Raw genomic sequence first — 6,820 nt, forward strand, 5'->3', positions numbered from 1 at the left:
GGGCCGGGCTTCTGGTCCTCTGTTCTCTACCAGGCGCCTTTATGTAACCTATTTAAAGTGCTCGACCCCACTGCCCCTCACTGCCACCACTGTGGTGGCTGCCTGCGGGAGCTCTCCGCTTGGCCTGACACCGCCAGGGCCACCTGCGGGAGCTCCCCGCTGGGCCTGCCACCAACAGCGCCTGCGGGATCTCACCTCTCGGCCCAACACCAACACTGCCACGGCCGCCTGCGGGAGCTCCCCGATGGGCCTGCCACCAACACCGCCTGTGGGAGCTCATCTCTTGGCCCAACACCAACACCGCCGTGGCCGCCTGCGGGAGCTCCCCGCTGGGCCTGCCACCAACACCACCCGCGGGAGCTCACCTCTCGGCCCAACACCAACACTGCCAGGGCCGCCTGCAGGAGCTCCCCACTGGGCCTGCCACCAACACTGCCTGCGGGAGCTCACCTCTCGGCTCAACACCAACACTGCCACGGCCGCCTGCGGGAGCTCCCCACTGGGCCTGCCACCAACACTGCCTGCGGGAGCTCACCTCTCGGCTCAACACCAACACTGCCACGGCCGCCTGCGGGAGCTCCCCGCTGAGCCTGCCACCAACACCGCCTGTGGGAGCTTGTCTCAGCCCAACACCACTGCCTGCAGGAGCTCCCAGTTTGGCCCACCACCGACACTGCCTGCGGGAGCTCCCCACTCAGCCTACCACCAACACCACCATGGCTGCCTGCAGGAGCTCCTTGCTTGCTGAGACACGCCACTGCTACCACCACTTGTGGGAGCTCACCGTGTCCCCCTAGCCATGCCTCCATTTAGCCTTCTGAGACTAAAAACACAGCAGCACCTAGTTCAGGATCCTTCCTTGTACAAGGGAGTCATGCAAGCACCGAGGTGTGCAAACATGATTCACAGCCCAGAGATTTCATCTAGGAATCTACAGTGTTAAAACATGCTGATTTGCCGGGTTTTTCCTGAGGTCTTTGCAACAGAAGAATTACTCTCTTACTTTTCCATAGTCAAAAAACAAGGGAAAACCAAAAGCTGGTATTTTCTGAGAGAGGTCTTGACTCTAAAAGGTTAAGAGCACACAACCTCTACAAGCAGTGTCTCAGTATAGCCAGTTTTCTCTAGCTGCACTGGTAGAAGAGGAGTTTTCCTAGTATAACTGCATCTAGAGTAGGGGCTACATGGGGCAGAGCCTATACCTCACTGTACCCTGACCAGCAAAACTAAGCCAGCAGAAATCTTTACCAAGCAGCTCAATTTCTCCTCTAGTTTGCTTCCCCTACTCTAGGGAAGAAGCAGCTTCTTGCTGCAATTCTGAGTGTTGCCTTCCTCTTACTGGCACTCAGACCAACAAGATTGCCTTGAATGTCCCCCAGGGTGGCTCATTACCAAGAAATGTAAAAACAGGAAAATGTGGTCATCAGTTAATCTGTTTCCTCTTCAATGACTAAAATGTCACAAAAGGGGAGACAGACAGGGAAAGGACAGAACGTAATGGAAACTTCCCCTGGAATGGTTAAACGTTGTGTATGCACAAAAGAATTTGAAAAAATCCACAACTCTGTCCAAGGTTCAAAATCTAAAGCAATCAAGGCCTTGGTCAATTTGTCATGAAACAGAATACACAACGGGAAAAAAAAGCCCCCAGTGTTTGTTTTTTGTTTCCCAAGGGAGATATGGGGGTGGGGTGTTTTCACAATTAAGAGCTGAAAGCATAAAATGTAGAAAGCAAAACCAAAATGTAAATTATGATACTAAAGGATAACTCTGTACCCAGAGGTTCCAGTAAAATGCAGTTATAAAAGACTAAAGCCACATTTACTCTCAATCTCTTTCTGACTGTTCCTGTTCAAGCACAAACTGTTATCAATGCTAAAGTGCAGTATTTAATCAGTCTCTTCACTGTATGAAGTAGTCCTGTAGTACTATCTCCCCGTCTCTTCTCTAAGCCAAGTCTGGCAGGAGGAGGCGGCAGAGATGGAAAAAATGTCATACATAGATCCAAATCTTAAACCCCTTAAAAGTACTGAACTCAGTTGGGAGCTGAAAAAATTTTTAACGTGTTTTATGATTTTATATTTCTGCCCAAATCAAAGGGAGGTTTCAACAGAAGTGGACTACAGTGAATGTTCCATTTCTAATACTGAACTTTCTCTGTCCAATTCTAGATGGAGGCAACAAACAGAATTCAAGAAGTGAAAACAAAAGCAAACTGCAGTGATGTATTAGGTTAAAAAAAATAACCAGGGTTTATTTCAAAGACATTTCCAATCAGTGAAAAAGCAGTCAGAAATATTACCAACCCTAAAAGTTCAAAAAAGAGCAAGTCAGATTTCCCCCAAATAATGTGATAGGCTGAATATTCAAGACAGTGATTTTCTTTAAATGTGGGTTTTATGGTCTTCTGCTGGTTATTTTTTTGGATCACCCAACCCACCCACAGGCTGTATACAAGTTATAATTAGAGCTGCCCTTGCTCTTGAGTATATAAAGTTATTGTCATACCCACAGCAGGAACTCTTTGCTGGAATCCCCAGCTGAGATCAAATGTTTAATATAAGACGATAGCAGACTGCACAGAGCTTCTGGATACTTCCTAAACCCCAGCATTCAATTTTACAGGTCAGCAACCTTTCACTAACAGCAGCAGAATGAACACAGGTTGCAGGCAGCAGCTGATGGAGGTGGCAGGCCAATGGGGGCCACGTTGTTGAACAGATGTGTTTAGCAGACCAGATCTAGTTTAGAAAATTTCTCCAGCACTAAATTAGCCACTCCATATTAATTCTATCCCCATCTCAGCCATGCATATCCCCTTTGCTCCTTGACACACTACTGTTTGTTCTGGCAATCTTCTCCTCTCACACATCAGGAAGGGGGTGGGTGTGTGTGTGTGTGTGTGCGCGTGCACGCGCGCGCCGGGGGTGGGGGAGAGGTGCTCCTCTTTGCTTCCTTCTCTGGCTTGGAAAAGGGCAGCACCCTTCCCTGGCCTGGTGTTACTGATGGATAGAAAAGCAGTTTGACCCATTTTCAAAGCAATGGGAAATGGGGGTGAAAAAACCAACCTTAACTGCTGGGCTCTTTCTGTCCTTCCTGTGAGAATAGTGTCACCTGCTCAAGCCCCCTCCCTCCACACACATTTCCCCCCATTTCTGCTCCAAAAGTCCAGTGGCTCATAGGGGATATAAGAACTGTGCCAATATCCTATAGTACCTGTGTTTGGCTTCTCTTCCCCAGGAGCAGAGAAATGAGACAGCTGACCAAAAGTTTTCTCCTTAGACTGAGCTGAAATTCCAGTGGGGTGGAGCTTCCTCAGCCTTGGGAGAATGGCTCCTTCTGGAGTTGCAAATCATTCCAAGGTTGGGGAGTGGGTGTAAGTGAAGGTTTGGAATATATTTGTTACAACCGCATTAAAATCAGCAGAAATATGCTTGGCAGAACCTCTCAGTCTGATACAAGTACTGCTGGTTGTATCACCAGCTCCCGCGTGTTCATTAATCATGCATCAGTCTTCAGAAAATCATGGAGGGCAGGGATCACTTAAAAATTAGTGGATTCAAAAAATACTGTTAAATTTTTGGTCTTTGTTTCCACTGGCTATTCTGCGAGCTCTCATGGCACAATGAAGTCATGATGTCAGTACTCTTTCTCTCATTCATAAGGACTGGAGATTTATGATTTTTAATGAAAAATTTGATTCTCATATAATCATTATTTCAAGAACCATGAAAACATGGGTTTCACATGACCTGTGCTAAAGTTGACAGCGTTATTGTGCAGACCGGAGTTCTAACTCTGGTAACATAACTACAATGGTTGAAATCACAGAATTGACACACCAAATACTTTTCATTTTTAAATGTGGTATAATAAGATGAAGTTTTCAACTGCAGGGGTGAGCACAAGAAAAATACTATACACAAGTGGACAACTCTTGACATTTTGGAAATATCTGAGATTTTCTAAGGGTTTTCTCAAAAAGCCTATGTTTGCTTCCTCCAGCTTTAAATTTTCTCTGCTTCAAGTCTTCCTGTCTCTGAAGCCTCCCCAATTTATCTTAGTTCACAATGACACAATATAAAGCTTATCTATTTTTGTCTTTATAAGACATTTTCAGATATCTCCCAGTTACAAGGGTATATACATCGAACTGTGTATTGGTTCTCCTGCTGTACTCCTCTCCCTTCCCTGAAATTTCAGGGGAAAACACTGCTTCTAGTTCCAGTCAGCTAGAAATCAGTGTCAAAATATTTAAATCAACCAATGAAAGTCATACTAGTACTAAGTTTTAAGTCATGGCTTCTGGAGATTTAACTGTGCGTTAAACTTCATTAGCCTACCTATGTCACAAATAACTAGGTTTGGTATCTCGGGGAATTTTAAAATTCTTTCTTCTGATTTTTTTTATTTTAGTGAACAGTGAAACTTTTAAAGTTTCTAAGAATATTCATTCAGATGATGATAATCTGCTTCCACAGGGATTACACATAACCAATATTAGATTTATACATGGCTTGATAGAAAGGCTATTTATGACCAATACTCCTTTATCACTCACGTACCTTTAACAAAAATTATTGCCTGTTCCCACAGTTGTCAACAGCTAGAGAGTTGCTTATTCATTAACGGGCATTAAATCACTCCCAAATGGCATGATCTAGTGGTCATGATCTATTGCATCTCTGGTGAATTATAGCAACTCACAACATAGTGACAGGATCTCCATTCACGAAAGTAAATCTCTTGACTGATCCACTTTGAACTAAGTGTTAGAATCCTACATAAAACTGGTGAACACATTTTCTAGAGTCATTGTGAAAAATGTGACATCAAAGTTTGTAGGGAAAGCTTAGATTAGTGGTTCTCAACCTTTTTATACTCAAGGCATCTTTTTGATAGACTCAAGGAGCTCCTTGGAAAATGCCAGCTCTTAGCTTTCATGCTTTTTCCCTTTGGCCTACAGAAAAATAATAGAGCAATTCTGCTGCTGCAAAAACTCAGAAAGACTACAACAGGAATGTTTTTGATACTGTGGATTCCTATTTGAAAGCTCTGGATTTATTTTGTGAACCAAGTTTGCATAACAGTGCTAATATTGTGTGGTACCCCATGGCTTCCAAGGCATACCAGGCTGACATGGAACCCAGCTTGAGAATTGCCGCCTTAGACAAGCATAGGTGTATGGAGAGAGATCTCATAAATATTAGCTTAAGCTGTCATTCTTATTTGACTTATGAAGAAAGCCAAACCCCTGGCACAGAATTAGTTCAATCTCTGGCACGATATTAGGAGATCAAACATGGACTAGGACTTGAAAAATCTACGTGAATTCAGACTGCTTCATATTCACAGCACTAAATATCAATTACCAAGTCTTTACTACTAAGACATAGTATCTCTTAATATCTATTACTTTAATGGTTTGAATAAACCTCTTGCTGGGACATTTGAAGCCATGACACAAAGGAAAATACAATGTAATAACGTCTAACTGCCCACAGAGGACAAACATGTCTAACCAACTATTTAAAAAAAGGCAACCTGCATACAAGTCACAGTCATACAATTTCACAAATTTTTCAGCCAGATGTACTTCTTGCAACTCTGGTGAAGGTCAGCAGAGTCAGAGTCTGAAGAATTTCCATTGACACTGCACCTCAGCTAAAACTGAGTGTTACAGATCCTCCTACATAAACGATCCACAGAACAAATGCTAAACTTTATTTAAATTTATTGTGGGGTTTTTTTCTGGCACATGTGAGGTAATTGCTCTGAACATGAAAAACAGTAGTTAGAATAGTTAGATTAGAAGCTTCAGCGTATTGAAATGCTTCTGAATGAGTTGAGGCTGTTGTATCAATCAGAGGCTAGTCTTGATGTGTCTTACTTTGAAAAAAGAAAAGAGATTGGAATGAGCTATACAGTAATATTCGGTTCTTTATTTTTTCAGATTTGAGAACTTCCTAATCTTTGAACATTTTTCTTTGATTCCAGGAAGACAGTATGGGCTGCTGAAGTCATAGGCAGTAATTCAGGAAGGGAAGGCAGCATGAAGAAACACTTTTCTGCCACCCCACTCCACAAAAAAGGGCCAAAGGAACTGGATGGCCATGAAGGAGGCATAATTTTGCATTATCATACCCACCATGCACTGCAGCCTTAATAGCACTCATTCACATTTTCCATTTGACCTCACAACCCTTTACAAAACCATCTCCTTGAAACACTATTAGTTGAGAACATTTGCTATAATGGTGTGTTACATTAGGGCAAGGGACAGAAGTTACACATAAACCAGTTTAAGTGATCAGAAACTAGTTTAAACCTGTAACAGAACAGAAGTTCAGTGTGCATAAACCATTTTGAAAATAGCCAAAACTGGTTTACAATAAACCTGGTTGAATGTAGTATCAGACTTAACTGATTAGGTCAAACTGGTTTATGGAAATTCTGTCCCAGATCCCTTCCTGGTTCAAGTTAACTCACAGTCCCCCAGCATCCCAGGATGCTTTGCAGCCCTGGACTATGCTGCCTGCTTCACTGGAGCAGGAACTGCTTTGCCCCTCTGCTCCTTAGCCTGCTTCCTGCTTATGGCCATCAATCCATAGGGACTGGGGGACAGGGGAACAGACCTCAGCCTCCCTAGCCAAGGTCTACACAGCATGTGAGGGGAGGGAAAGCCCCAATGGTGGGGGCTATTCACACCCTGGCAGCTCTCTTTCCTCCCCCCTGCCCCAGCTGCTACAGGAGAGAGGGAGGAGACCTCTGGCCCAGAAGCCTGCCCATTCAGCCTATCACGGGGCACTGGGGAGCCTGC

Source organism: Crocodylus porosus, unplaced genomic scaffold (assembly GCF_001723895.1).
Source record: "Crocodylus porosus isolate Cpor-Errol unplaced genomic scaffold, CroPor_comp1, whole genome shotgun sequence".
Taxonomy (NCBI): Eukaryota; Metazoa; Chordata; order Crocodylia; family Crocodylidae; genus Crocodylus; species Crocodylus porosus.